Here is a 16,558-nt window from a genome sequence, read left to right as displayed (position 1 = left end):
TATGTTATATAATAGGGAAGTGTCAAAAGCGTTCAACAGTCATATACGAGCGAGTTTGTTGTTGAAGCAATATAGGCTATTTTTAGCACCATAGTAGCCGTCTGTCTGCAATCAGCAACTTTTTGAGTGGTGCAACCACTCCTATAGACCGCTATGTGTGTCCCTGGGTCTGTCCCTGGCTGGCTGGGTCTATCCGAGCACGAAAATAGCTTTTGGTTGGTTTTCACAACCAAGTGTCACTTTTGCGCAGCCTAACACACACACACACACACACACACACACACACACACACACACACACACACACACACACACACACACACACACATATTAACTGTATATATGATGATTTGGGGTGTGACAGTACAGTACAGTACAGTAGAGGGACCCCCTAGGGACCCCCTCACGGTAACTCTGTAATTTCTCAAACATTTCGGACGCGGGATGACTCGGCGGGACCGGGCCGCCCCCCTGGGCGCATTCCTGGGGGTCTGGATGTTCCGGGGACCCCCCAAGAAATCCCCCGGGGACCCCCACACTGTCATTTCTCGACCGCTTCGGACGCGGGGCGGCTGAGTTCCTGTGGGTCTGGAACTTCCGGGGACCCCCCCAGGGACCCCCACATGGAGTTGCACCAATCACTTCACACGGGTGTGATTTTTCTCACACCTTCCAACCAACTGATCTCCCGACTGCATTCGTCTGTAGTCTGAAGTAGTCTGTTTGGTGGAGAGCTACCTTGAAGTCTAGACTTTGCTTATTTGGGCGTGCTTCCTAATGTTGTCTAAACCAGTGGTTCTCAAACATTTTCTTCCCCATCTAAAGATATTTCACAAGGTTTGTGTTGTTAAAGATGTCTCAAGATTATGGTGCAACTCCACATGGAGTTGCACCAATCACTTCACACGGGTGTGATTTTTCTCACACCTTCCAACCAACTGATCACAAGGTTTGTGTTGTTAAAGATGTCTCAAGATTCTTTGGAAAATAGCAGATCTATAAGCTCACAACGTGTCGCGTCAGGACGCGTTGTGAGCTTGCAGATCGGCTATTTTCAAATAGCTGCTGCATATAAGCTGCTCCTGTGGCCTATATATATACCATAGTCGCTACTATTGGGCTTGTTTTCATAGACCTGGTTGCTTATTTAGGTTATATCGCAAAATCTGGCAACGTTGTCCCCCATGTGATAACGGGGATAATAACCATAATCTGATAAGTGCCACTACTATGCCTGCTGTGTGCGCGTGTGGACATCTGCATTTAACCACTTAAACCCCACGGGGTTGAGCGGAGTCCATCAGGGCTCTATATTAGTGTATTTTCTGTTTTCTGTTATTGTGGGGGGGGGGGGGGGGGAGCTTTATAGCTGAAAATAGCAGATCGACAAGCTCACAAGGCGTTGCTGCTATCTCCCTGCTATCTAATTTGAGGCGCATTCACAGTAATTACAACACTCAGACGCTGAGATAATTAGCTGTCCCGTTGCTTTTTCTGGTGCGTGGGTGTTTTTTTTGGGGTTGGGGGGTCCAGGGGGGGGTCTCGGGGAGAGGGCATTTGTAGAGAAACTGATTAGTGTAGCAGGCCTGGCTGAAGTTTCACAGAGCCACAAAGAGCAGAAGAAGCGCCAAGTGGTGATCTTAAAAGGGTGATGGACGGGGGGGGGCACTGGGGGGGGGGGGGCGGGGGGGGACATAACCAGGGGTGACAACTATGGGGTCTGCGGGAGGTTAAAGGGGATGAGGGAGGGGTTAATGCCTCTCGGAGTAGCTTGTGGGGGGGGGGGGGGGGGGGTGAGAGGAGGGGTCGTCAATGGGACCTAAATTCAAAAGATGCAGTAAGTAAGTGTCCCGACTCCCCAACTTCAACTGAGGCAACCTTATACTGCGGAGCCTGAGGGCCACAATGGAACATCTGCTGTCTGACAAAGCCATGCTGTTCCCGCGAGCAGCGCCGGCTCAGCGCTGCCTGAACCCACAACAACACAGCGAAACGCAACAGGTTTTTACACACATTCTGGGGACATTCAAAGTTAGTGCCAACTTAGTGTCAACTTCCCCAGTGTTTTTGTGTGAGCTTACAATTTTGCAATTTGGAGCACTACTTACATTTAGGTGCTGTATTCCAGAGCGACTTGCAAAAAAGTATGTATAAGTTTAGAACTCTAGAGCAGCTTTTGACCACTTAAACGCTGGCATCTCAATTTTGTGTTATTTTGGACAAAATAAAGACTGATTTCTGAACTATTTCATGAAGTATTTTGAAACTAGCCGATCAACATCACAACGTTGTGAGCTTGTAGATCGTCTATTTTCCAAAAATAAATTTCAAATACTTTTTGTTAATCAATAAACTGTGGTTAAATACACTAGCTTCAACATCATACAAAAAAGGTTAGTTCTTTTTGATATGTGTACACTACATATTTCTGCTTGCCTGTCCATAAATAAATGGACACTTCACACTTCAATGAATGTTTGGTGTTCTCACACAAACTATACCTCTGTGCGTGTGTGCGTGCGTGTGCGCGCGTGTGCGCGCGTGTGCATGTGCATGTTTTGGTTGCCAGGACGAGGGCAGCAGAGCAGCTGTTGGTGTAGAGGCCCGGTTCCCCCTCTGTCGCCCCGTTGCCCCGCTCAAAGCATTTCTAGCAGTACCATGGTTACATCACCGTCACTAAAGCCACTTCTTACATCACCGTTGGTGGTAGAGGCTGCCTGCCTGCCTTATAGAATCTCATTACCATATATATATACATCCAGGACTGAAATGTCCTTATGCAACCCACAATATCTTCATTAATTAATCATAACACAAGTTTAATGCTTCATCGTAAGGCAGTGTCGCACAACAAAAATTGCCACTCAAGATCACAACATGTCGCGATGCGTAGATGGGCAATTGAGCGTGCAGATTGCCTATTTTTGTTTGTAAGAGACATCAAGTTGAAAGTGATTCATGAATCGTTAGTGATCTATCTATTTTCAAACAAGATGAATGAGTTGGTATAGGCTTCACGAGTGTGATGAGGATGATGATGATGATGATGATGAGAAACCTTGTCATAACTGTTGTAAACTGAGGTCAGGGAGTTGGATCTAAATCTAGGCACTAGCAGTGAGCTGGCTGTGATGCTGCGGAGATCTTTTGACGGGTGTGGGTCTCTGGGTCCAGATGGCGCCGGTGTTTATACTAACGGGATTAGGATTAGCTCCAGATTAGACGGGCGAGCTTTGAAAGGCGCGCTGCGCTGACACGACACGGACCTCAGACCCTACTGACCCACAGTGGGTAGAATAATCTGGCGGGAAGGGTGATGGATGGAGCTGCACGCTGAACCTCTGTTATTATAGCCTTTTTTTTTTTTTGCCCACGATTTTGTAACCCATTTTTTCATCCAGTGTAAATTATCTAATGTAATCCTGGGCGCTACACTTCCTCTGCCAACCTGGGGGGGGCAGTGGACTGACCTCATGCTTTCTTCTATGCATGAGGAGTCCAAGCTGCTTCTTTTCACCTGACAGGGGAGAGTTTCCCCGGCCGGACGTAGCGAGTGGAAGGAACACGTTATTCCGACCAGTTCCTTTCCCCTCCGTCAGGCGCCCCGGCTGGCCAGGGGGAGGTAGTTTAGAGACCAGGATTACTGCATGTTTTTGTGAGGGTACCTACCCTAGGGGACACGGGGAGAACATGCAAACTCCACACAGAAAGGCCCTTTGGCCACTCTCTTATTATAGCTAACCAGAACTAAGGAAATAATGAAAACTAGATGGGATTAAAACTAAAACGAGTTAACTAAAATAAAAACAAAAACGATGCTTTAGGGTGTAGTCACACCGCACTTTAATTCTACCTATGCCGGCGGATTCTGCCAATGCTTTTCAATGGGAACTGGAAGGGAGTGTTTTGTTTGTTGTTTTTTTTTGCAGAAATTCGTTGAATGGCAACAATGCGCTCCATTGCCATTGAACATTAGCAGAATCCACCCGCATATAGGTATAATTAAAGTTCGGTGTGACCGCACCTTTACAAAGAATTATAATTAACATAGAAACTTGTATGTTTACAAAACGAAAACAAATTAAAATCATAGAGAAAATGTCCTTATAGCTTTCGTCTTTGTCAATTTATGTTGTTGTCACATACGGTAAACCTAGTATTTATATGAGTGCGTATGAAATCTATTTTGTTTTATTTGTGCGACTTTTAACAATACTTTTTCTGACCTTTTTGAATCTCACCCCTAGACACATTCTGCAAACTGGCTCCCAAACTGTACTTACTTACTTTTACTTAGGCCTTTGAATTCCTTTCGGAACATAGGCCATTGATGAGTCGTTTCCACCCTCGTCTGTCTTGCGCCATCCTCTCCAGCTGTTTCCTCCCAAACTGTGGAACAAACTATTGATTGGTAGTTTGTTGATTGAATTGATTGAATACTTTATTTAAATTTTTTCTTTCTTTCAACAATGTATTTCTTTTTCCTTAGTTTTTTCACACAAATGACAATACAATTACAAGACAATTACTCATACAAAGAAAACAACAACAACCAAAAAAGAAAAATAACAGCAGCAGCACTACTCCTCTTCAGCTTCCTCCATTAAAATGATTGTTCTTTTATATATCGTATAAAACGACCCCACACCTCCTGAAACATTTCTTGTTTCTTTAATTCATCCAAAACACACAACCTTTTTTTCTGGTGACTGATAATGCCCTCCTATTACATGAGGTGCCTCACGTAATAGTGTTTTATTATTACTTTTTTCATTTATTAAAAATAATAAATAAATGTGTTTGATTAATCTAACATGGTTACATATGCTATAAGCAATAATATATCAACATTTTAATGATTTTTTATTTTTATTTCTTTTTTTATTCCGACAGCCAGCAAATGGTAGAACGCTCCCCAAAAAATGTAGTCTCTGTGACACATCTAGGGGCCGCAATCTGCATTCAAAGATGTTCATGCTTTGTCATTGGTCGAAAAAAACCCGGTCACAATGACTAACCAATCAGGAAGTAGACAGGCAAATCGACCAATGACAAAGCTTCTAGGAAAATCTTTGAATGCAGATTGCGCCCCCTAGATACAGACTTATAGCATGTTATGTAGACAGCACAATAATTGCATTGTATGTAGTCATAGCACTTCATAGTATATATGTACAGCATAGTATAGTATATATGTATAGTTTATATGTACAGTGTCATTATATAGATATGTTCTAGCTACGTTCTTAGCTTACGCATGTTTCTTGATAAATGCTTTTTATATATGTGATGTATTCCCATGCTTTTTGTTCTTGCTTAATGTAAGTCGCTCTGGATTAAGAGCGTCTGCTAAATGCCTAAATTGTAATTGTAAATTACAATTAATTGTCTAGATGTGTCACAGAGACTACATATTTTTTGGAAGCGTTCTACCCATTGATGGCTGTCTGAATACAAAAAGTTTGAAGTTACAATGGGTTTGTATAGGAAGGGGCGGGGCCACTAAAATGAATATCAAATATCTAAATACTGAATCGAGCAACTGTCTGGGGTGCTCAGAAAAACGATAAAATGACCAAAAGTTTTTTTGAAAGTGAGATATCCCTTTAACTACTGTTTACACCCTCTATACTTTGTTGACCGGAGTCCCCCAGAGTATATACTAGGCTGCCCATTTTTCCCTCCACACTGCCGGACTTTAAGCCCACAACACATTGTGCTGTCATGCATTGTGAGCTTGTAGATCTGCTATTTTCACTGAATGTTCGCCCCAGAATAGGGATGCAAGCGTTCATGTGGTTAAAACGTGCGCTGATCTGCTGTGGAAGGAGGGAAAGTTGTTGATGTTGATGTAGCACAACAGGTGCGTCCGAAAGGTTTAACGTGTTTATTCTGTCTTCTAACAATGGGAACAATGTGGTGGATTGGCATAGCTTTAAAGCGAAGCAATGGTATGACACACGGGTCAGCCAGGGCCAGATGTACACAGAGAGGAATATATACAGCCTGTTCCAACTGAATCACTGCAGTTATGTAACACTGGCATTAGTGTGGGTGGGAGAGAGAGTCTGAGAGAGAGAGTGAGAGAGAGAGAGAGAGAGAGAGAGAGGCGAGTCAGAGAGAGAGTCTGAGAGAGAGTGAGAGAGAGAGAGAGAGAGAGAGAGAGTCAGTGTGTGTGTGTGAGAGAGAGAGAGAGAGAGAGAGAGAGAGAGAGAGAGAGAGAGAGAGAGAGAGAGAGAGAGAGGCGCGAGTCAGAGAGAGAGTCAGTGTGTGTGTGTGAGAGATAGAGAGAGAGAGTCAGTGAGAGAGAGGGGGGGGGGGGGGGGGGGGGGGGGCGACTGACCTACATCAGCAAATGGCAGAGATAAGCAACCAAGGGAAGGGCAGGAGACAGCAGCAGACTACTGCTAAGATCAGATCTCAGATCAGAAAAGAGGGGATACAGAAATAGACAGAGAGAGAGAGAGAGAGAGAGAAAGGGAGAGAGAGAGAGAGAGAGAGAGAGAGAAAGAGAGAGAGAGAAAGAGAGAGAGAAAGGGAGAGAGAGAGAGAGAGAGAGAGAAAGGGAGAGAGGGATACAGGAAATGACAGCAGGACCGTAGGAAAACAGGACATGGGTATTAAGTAGTATCAGGAAGAATGCGTCCGTCGCCATGCATGTATGCACATGCACTCATGCATTGTGTTCTGTGCCGGCTCGCCGCGTGCACGCTCGCGTACACGAGCGCACGGACCGTGGCCTCATTAGGATCAGATGGACAGTGGCTGCCACCGCCCCGGCTCTGTTCCAGTGACACAACCAGGCTGGAATGTGGGTCAGTGGGCAGAGAGATGGAGCACTGCCATCAGGGAAAGTTTCCTACAGTACAGTACAGTACAGTACAGTACAGTACAGTACAGTACAGTACAGTACAGTACAGTACAGTACAGTACAGTACAGTACAGTACAGTACGATGCAGTGTGGTGCGATGCAGTGCAGTGCAGCATCGCACCGTGTGGTGCGGTGCGGAGTAGTGCAGTGCAGCAGAATGCAATGCAGCGTGCATTCGTGCTGGTTTGTGTTCCTGCTGACATAGGCATAAAACACCAAAAACGAATGATTGGGTTCAGCATGTCAAACAAACTGGGGACGAAATTGGTGGCCCCAGTTACACTTCACTTAGGGTTAGGTTTGGGGATATGGAATGAATGTAAGTCAATGCAATGTCTCCAAATGTTTGCAATACCAAAGCGTGCGTGCGTGCGTGCGTGCGCGTGTGTCTTCCCGGTTATGTACTCCCACGTTCCCTTTACCGTCAGTCATTTGAAAATAGAATCAGAGGAAGGGTGTGTGTGTGTGTGTGTGTGTGTGTGTGTGTGTGTGTGTGTGTGTGTGTGTGTGTGTGTGTGTGTGTGTGTGTGTGTGTGTGTGTGTGTGTGTGTGTGTGTGTGTGTGTGTGTGTGTGTGTGTGTGTGTGTGTGTGTGTGTGTGTGTGTTGAAGGGCACTGAGTATTATAAAGTTGACAATGTGTCCACTTCATCTCTCATCTCATACCATCTGAGGGGACATCTGACTGCCTGAAGGTTTATTCTGCACTCTAACCTGAACTAAATCCCCCTCTATTCATCTAGCACCCCAATTCTGGGCATATCTGGAAAACATTCGGCAAAAATAGGCAAAACTCTCGGTACGGTGAAATTAGCAGATGTACACGGAAAATAGGTTTTAACATTCAGCAAAAATAGCCGCTCTACAAGCTCACATCGTGTTGCAACGCGTTGTGAGCCTGTAGATCGGCTCTTCTGTATTTGGCAAAGCGATTTGGTGTAGAGGGAAAAGAATAGTGGATCCTAGTACAGACTGAGCCTTGGGGGACCCTAGTCAACTAAGTATAGGGTTTAAGTGGTAGGCAGGAACCCCTTTGTTTTAAGCATTATTTTATACTTTAGCTATTGAAAAATAGCAGATCTACAAGCTCATAGCTTGTAGATCTGCAAAAAAAATTAATCGTGAAAATGTGGCGCAAATCTTTGAATATATATTCTTTCAGAGCGAAAGTTTTTAACTAAAATCTTTGCTTCATGGAGGGGTCCCTGGAACAACATATTTTCAGATGGGGGTCGGCGGCCAATTACATATAGCTTTGGTATATTATGTATAGGTCCTTGGCATGAAATAGTTTGAGAACCACTGACATAGAAACATGAGGTTTTTCGGAAAACTGTCAGGATTTAGAAGACAGTTGTAGACCTCAGGTCTAAATGGGTTCAAATGACACAACGTGGACTTAGCATAAGAAGCCTATCTGTGTCCAACCTTATATACTACTTCATTTGACCTCATGTGGTCCACATGTAGGTCAGAGATAAGCATTAAGCTGCCAGTTATACCATGCACTTAGAACCACAAACCAGTGTAGCGTTTACGGCCTGTTTCCTCCCGCGTCTCTCCCTGTGTAAACATTCAATGTGTGCGTGGCACACACAGACCAGGCCAGTCAGAGACACAAATGGTTAACATGGCGGAAACATTGCTCAACGACTCGGCGCTTAAAAGAAAGAAAAGTGCAGAGGTATGACATTTGTCACAACGACAGCCCAGCAGGGATGGTCCAGTTGCGAAAGTGCCGTTCGATCTTTTGTCTTGAACAGAGTATATGCGCTTGTTCATCGTTGCGCAATTATAAAAAATCGACGAATCGCTGAGGTGTGTCGCAACCATAACACCAGATCTTCCGGATGCACGCCTGCGTTTATATAACGCTCTGCCTTCTTCTGAGGAACCAGAAGTGCCGGAGTGAGGAGTAAGACTGGTTGGGTTTAAAATCAGGGACACGTGTGTGTCAACATACTAGTGCTGCGAGGTCACCAAGTTTGTCTGGCATTGTACTGTAGGCCTACATATCAAAAGAAGAGTCCTCGCACACATCGATGAAATCTTGTAGGCAGGTGCTGGAACGACCTGTAGACAAACGATATTGAAGAAGATCAAAGTCTGCGTACGCTGTAGGGTACATTTGGACATAAGGGACATTTGCCAGTGGCGCTCTGGGCCAGTCAAGATCACTGGCCCCACCATTTAAGGTACTAGTCCAGGAACAGCAGTACTTTTGAATAGACAAAATAATAACAGTCAAGAATTGACACGAGTAATGAAGGGCTCACAGAACGCTATGTTATAGCATTAATTGACGAGACAAATTCACAAAAAATCATTACAATACACCGGTACCACAGAAAATAATGTGAAGCATAGCAGGCCATTTATAGAGCACCGAAGTCTGACGTCACTTTCAGTAGAGGGCACCAACACACAGGTTTATAGGTTTTTTATTTGTATTGAAATCTCCATAGGGCGATTTTATGTCGCTTCATATAATAACTGTGTTTGAAAAATAAACCGACCACCCCGGCGTTTCTGTCAGGGGAGTGGCGTCGTTAATGATGTCCATTCATATTTGATACAGCCAGTTTCTAGAGAAAATGGAATTAATGTGACCGCAAAAGCCTTGAAACTACATATGAATGCAATGTCGCTGAGCATATACGTCACGCCCAGCTGTCAACATATTGCGTTCCTGAGATTCCTCGTTGACGTAAGCTCAGCTGGTGGTGACTCGACTCGTACTAACCACGATACATTATATATCAATAAAATAAAAATAAAATGTTTCTGTTGTGCGACGGCAGTATTGCACATGTATAAAGTGAATGGCAGATCGGCAAAGTGAGTGGCAAAGTTAATTTAACAATCAAATAGGACTTTTCTGTTTGAATGTATGGGCTGTCAAGGCCAGAAAGTAGTTTTTTGACACTCAGTAGGCGTTCCTGCATAACTTCCGGGTATGATGATGATGATGTCACACGCATACCCTCTATAATGTGTATCCCTGAGCTCCCCTTTGCAGACTTCCATACAGCAAAGCATCACGTATCATATGAGCATCACACATAGGAGAGGCGTAGCTCTGGTCCATAGCCTTAAGGACTTCCCTTAAGGCTATGGGACTCTCAATTTCCTGCCCTCGCATGAAATGCTGCACAGCCTCTGGAACAATTCAGCTACTAACCAATACAAAGACTTTTTTGTGATGAAGAAAGTCTACTTTCCCTAGTGGACGCACTCTAAGCCCCCCACCAAAAGTATATTTCTTCAGGTGAAAATCTTTCCTTTCTGGCTAAAAAGTGCATTTTATGCGTTTGGTGGGGGGCTCAGAGTGTGTCCACTAGTGAAAGTAGACTTTCTTCACCACAAAACCGCCTTTGTATTAGTAGCGAAATTGTATTTCATGCGAGCGCAGGATGTGGAGAGTAACATAGCCTTAGGGGAAGTCCTGGACAAGTGCTATAGGAGAGACTATAAATGCCTGTTCACTCAGTGTAAAGCCTAATCAATAGTCTGTGATACAGTTGCGTCGCTTGCAAAAATAAACTAATCTACAAGCTAACAACTTGTCACATTGTGACGTATTGTTACCTTATAGTGATATAAGAATGATAAATTAAGCTTATAACTCTATTGAACATTGTCCCCACAAAAGAGCAGGCATGAACAGGTTCATAGAGGCCTTCGCACTCTCATCTCACCCTACGCCCACTGATTTGTTAAACCCAATCAAACTCAAACAGTTTCCCAATTAACTCATTCATTAGTCACTGTTACAAGCAACTATATTTATTTTGTAAGCAGAATGGCCCGAATCATGTCTGTATGCCGACCTCCGGAGTTGCCCCTTGGGGTTTACTTTTTTTTTAATTGAATTGAATTGTATCTAATTTAGGGGGAGCTATTATCAAAACACAATGCTATCATTAGTCCCATGTGTCAAAATCAGGAAATCTACATCTCTATTTAGACTATTTGTGCCCGGTGAACAAAAGGTCACAGGGATATCAATGAAAAATGCTTGTTAACGGATGGTGGGAAGGACGGAGTGTGTTAAAGAGTGCGTCAAGTGGATATATAAATCAGTAGGAGAGAAAGACGGCCCCTTGTACTGAGGCCCGGCCTAATCATCAATTATCCACAGTCCCACCCTGATCACGCACGCACACACACACACACATACACATACACACACACAGACCATGTATGACAAACCTGCATACAGAGGTCACACATTCCTGTTTGATACAACCATGCAAAGATCAGTGTTGGAGCTTTTTAGACCAGTGGTTTTCAAACAAAGGGGATCCGCATCTAATTCCGACGGAGCACATGCGCTGATCCCGTGCTTGTGGGTTAGTTAGGGTTTGAGGTAGGTTGTCGTTTGCCGGACCAATGACTAGTCTGAACTAAGTACTGCACCCCACCAAAGGGAAAGTCATAAATCTCAGGGCATACCTGTATTGATGTCCATGCAAAATAGCATCCAACACATCACTCGGTTTACTAATGCCAAACAAACAGTTTAACCGCTTAAGCCCTATTTCATTCTTTCACAAATGTTCAAAAATAGCATTTGTTTCCTGACATGCATAAAATTGAGTGTGTACAAAGGAGGGAAGGGTGTATTTTCATATAACAAAAAACATCGCATGGATGCACCTGGGACGTATCCTTGATTCCTCAGTGATGTATCCCAACGTCATCAGGGTTTCAGGTCTCTCAAACATCATACCCCTGACTCAGGCGACCCAGCCGCGGTGATCAAGTCCCGACTTACGTCCCAGTAGCTACCCTTGGCCTTGATCAGTCCCATTAGGGAAAGACCAAGGCCACACAATCCGTTGGAACTACTCCAGAACTACTCTGCCAGGGCTGGGAGGTACGCTTCTGGCGCATGGAAGGACTAGGCTCTGTGGGTTGACTCCTGTCCGGGCCCCTCCTACGTCTCACCAGGTCCACTCCTGCTCTCACCCGGCCCAGGACCTGTGCGTTGCACCAGAGTCCCAGGCCAGCACCAGACACTTCATTCAGGAGTGGTGGATTCCTAAGCCGCAATGGTTCTGCAGACTCCACCTGAGCAGGAAGGTGGTGCTGCAGGCTCCGCTTACGGCTTGAGTGGCCCTCAGGACACAGGCTGGGGCGCTAACCCATACTGCTCACCCGGGTGCCGTCTACATTCCGGCTGTCACCCGTCTCTGGTCACCAGACTATACCTGGTTGTCACTGTAGTCTATTCATAGTCCATACTTAAACCAAAGTCTAGCTTGTGATATAGCTAGCAGTAGCACACATGTCACATGACGATTTGCCCTAGTAACTGTTATACATGCAAACTTACGTTCTCTGATAATATGAGTGAAGTGACAATATGTGTGTTGATATAATGCTTTACACAGTAAAGCATTAGGGTCAGAATTCACATGAGGGCGCATAATAACCCTTTCAATTAAAACATTTTTTTATATATTTGTATAAATGGCAAACGGAAGGAAGAAAATATAGAAGGAAGGAAGGCGAAGCCTTTGAAAAGATAAATGAAAGACATATACTCGGCTGTAACCCCGGTGCATATCCTGGCTGGCTTCAGGGCAGCTGGGCTACATTCTTACAACACGGATGTGACAGGGAAAATTACTTTGCACAGAATATATCTCAAATGCATTCTCACCATGTCTAAGCTTAACCCCAGACATTTCAGGAGCCAGCTACTGTTGTAGGCTACGGTACATTAGGTTTTGAAACAAAGTCATAGTTCAGTTACTAGTTTTTCTAGCTAGTAGGAGTGCATTTTTCCGCATATACTTAATACATAGGTTACATGGGTTGATCCTGAAGCTCTGGTATGCAAAACATCGTCTAATTACATCAGACATTTAAGTGCAAAAATGAGTGTGGACACAGCCTCTACTACTTGTATGTTCTTATACAGAGTTTATTGAAAAGATATAATGTGACAATTTACCCCGCATAGTGGCAACTCACAAATGCACCTTTTTTGCACAAGAGTTTATTATTTAATTGTCTCCGCCAGGTCGAAGGAGTGGACGAGATTATGTTTTCGCCCCTGTCTGTCTGCATGTCTGTCTGTGAGCAGCTAATCTCCGGCACCGTTTCGCATCAGCCTGTTATAGCGCCAGTGCGCCACCAGGAGGATAGTTTAATGTGGGAAAAGAATAATGTGACCAAGATATTGAAGTGAAAGCAAAACGTGTGACATGATGCTCCACTATTGCAATAATAACGTGCTGGTCAGGGCTGGATTTACCACTGGGCTAGGGTGGCCTTTTAATTCAATTCAAGTGAGATTTGTGTTTAGTTATTGTTGTATATTTTTATTTAGTTTTTTTTTAGGGTGATTTTGCGGGATCTGCAAGCTCACAGCGTGTCACGTTGTGGCGTGTTGTGGCGCGTTGTGAGTTTGCAGATCTGCTATTTTTGGCTAATGTTGGCCCCCAGATTAGGGATGCTGGGGTAGTAATCTGTTCTAATGCAGTGGTTCCCAAACTGGTGCGTGCACCCCTTGTGGTGCGTGAGCGCCTTCTAGGGTGGTGCTATGATTTTATTTTAAATATATTAACATATTATGCCCATATATGGAAAGTAATGTATGAAAGTAATATAGCCTATGCTGCATATATTATGCCATATTCAGGTTCATATATGTGCATATATGTGGATAAAAAGGAAATGTATGTCTCTATATAGCTTATGCAATTTATATTTCCATGTGGGGGGGTGCATCAGCCAGGTCAGGAGGTAACAGGGGGTGCATGGCCAAAAAGGTTTGGGAACCGCTGTTCTAATGTAAACTGATATCCTCGCATGTTTTCCTTGTGACATCCTGTATCTTAGTGGGCAAGATTGGCATATTTACGTACCATAATATGACATAAATGTAAGGTGGTATAAAGTAATGTAATTCAGAGGTACCGTGGATGAAAAGGTTATTTACAGGGGTGACATGAGACAAAAAGGCACTGGTCTAGAAGAGGGTATACACCAAGGGGCCAGTGAGGCTATTCAACGTTGAAGCACTGGGCCCTAGTGGTAGGAGGAGGGACTACAAGCGGACCCGTGGATTCATGACCGGGAAACCCCGTGCAGCTGGGCTTTAACATTGAGCGCTCGGTTGCACTTGACCGCATTTGACCACCAAAATGTGGTGGTCAAATGCGGAAGTAGACGTTCTGAGACGGTACTTCCGGCAGTCTTCCGGGTGCTTCAAAACGCCACTGAGCAACTTCCACTGACATGAATAGCTGGGGGGGGGGGGCGGAGCTGCGCGCCAGTTCAGTCTCTATCCTTTTATATACTCTATGGTATACACACAGAGCATGTTGAAGCAGTTTAGGACTGAGAAAGGGGCTTATTTTAATCGTGGAAAATAAATGTAGCACACAGATGTGTGACGATGAAACCCACATGGACTAACAGCACACACACCACCCACCCACCCACGGCCCTGAACATGTGTGTCAAAGTGATCACACATGCTGCTGTATACTGTAGGCATGTAGGCGTGGGGTGGACTTGAGAGCAGAAGAGCTGGTCGGACAAGTCTGTGCAGTTTAAGCGCCAGCGGCGGCCTATAACAGAACAGAACAGAGATAGTCTGACCTCATCGCTTCCTTGAGGAAAAGATCCTCGTTCTCAGAACATGGAAAGACTGGAGGGCATATTTAACATATAAGTAAGTCTGTTAAGAGGCTCTTTGATTGGTATCGTGAATTGAGTTAACCATATGAACTGTAGTGTCCCTATTCTGGGCATGTCATATTAATAAATGTGTGAATTATCGGTAGAAATTGGCTGATTTACATGCTCACGTGTGAGTTTGTAAATTGTTTGTTTTCGCTAGTTGACGTGTGTCCCTCCCCTCCTCATACAAAGTGGATATGGAATACTTTGTATATTGTTTGTGGACAATAATTACACTATCACAAGACAATGCTGTTTACCATAATCTGTATATTATACAGATGAAGCCGTTTCACCTCGGAAGCACATTTCCCAGGTTTGTTCGCTTCAGATGAATTCTGTAGTTGAACTTGGACTTGTTTGTTAGCTCAGAGACATTCTGCAGTGCAGGTTGCTTCCTTCTCACACTAATCTGATTGTGTGCTGTTTTCACTTCCTGGTAATTTTACAGGAACAGAGCTGTGTCCCTGCAATACCTGCAACTGATGGCAATCTAAAAGAGTTATCTGACAATCTACTATCACTTTCACTCGACTGTAAAACTCATGCAACTGCAGAAGTAAAGATTAACACCTTTAAACCCAGTAGTGAAACAGACCCGAGGTGCAATACTACTTGGACCACTTGTCTACACAAAATCTCTTTGCAAAAATTGTGCCTATCTACAAGCTTACATCTCGCTTGTAGATTGTATGTTTGTCAAATGTTCCCCCCAGAATAGCGATGCTATTGTGGTGAAACTGACCTTGAACTTGATTCAGCAAAGGAAGATATAGCATTTGGAAGATTTCTTCTTCATCGATCTAAAGTGTCATTTTTTGTTGAATGGAATGAAAACAAGTTTCTGTCTCCTATCGTTCTTATTGTTTGTGGAATTGAATATTCGACGCCTTTAACGGTGCCTCCCTGAGACAAAAGCTGGATTTTGTGTGGAAAATACACAACTGTGGTTGAAAAAAGAAAATGGTGCCCTTAGGGCTGAAATGGGGCCCACTCAGCAGAGAAAACATTCAGGTGAAACAGCAGCCGGTTGCAGCCATAACAAAGGCCGGTGAGGTGTGAGACTGTTGCGGTTCAGGGTGTGTCAGGCTAGTCTGTCAAGCTTGTCCTTCAGTGAAACAGTAGTTGGAGTTTATTTTTCATACAGCTGGAGCCCAAGTTTCTGTCATGTACACAGCTGGGCTAGCTGAGACTGGTTGGCGAGATCATTAGTACAGGCCAGCATGATTCCTTAACCCCTTTCAACCTAGCATGTCTATTTTGGGCATGTCATTCTAGGCACACATTTTCATAGAATTTGGAAAAATAGCAGATCTACAAGCTCACAGTGACTCGCGATGCGTTGTGAGCTTGTCGATTTCTGCTGTTTGTTGTGCGACAAAGTATAAACTGTTGGTCTTAAATGGTTAAGATTTAACCATTTCATGTTTTACGTTCTAGTTATTCTATTTATAGTGACTCATAGGAATAGACAACCAGGAATAGTATGGTGACCACCGGAGAGACGGGTGACAGCCGGAATGTAGACGGCACCCGGAGGCAGTATGGGATGGCGCCCCAGACTACGTGTATGTCTTCCGTGAGCAGAAGGCCAACAAACCCACGGTGAGGCCTTTAGGAGGGCCATTTAAGCCGCAAGCGGATCTGCAGCACCACCGTTGCCGATGTAGAGCCTGCAGAACCATTGCGGCTCTCCTGAATGAAGTGTCTGGTGCTGGGAGTCTGGTGCAACGCACAGGTCCTGAGAGCAGGAGTGGACCTGGTGAGACGTAGGAGGGGCCCGGACAGGAGTCAACCCACAGAGCCTAGTCCTTCCACCCCCCAGATTGATCTACCTTGGCTCCCAGTCCCGGCAGAGTAATTCCGGAGCAGCGGATTGTGTGGCCCTGGTCTTTCCCTAATGGGACTGATCGAGGGTAGCTACTGGGACGTAAGTCGGGGCTTGATCACCCCGGCTGGGTCACCTGAGTGAGGGGTATGATGTTGCGAGA

The sequence above is a fragment of the Electrona antarctica genome (assembly GCF_951216825.1).
Source record: "Electrona antarctica genome assembly, chromosome: 18".
Lineage (NCBI taxonomy): Eukaryota > Metazoa > Chordata > Actinopteri > Myctophiformes > Myctophidae > Electrona > Electrona antarctica.
This window is presented reverse-complemented; position numbering follows the sequence as displayed.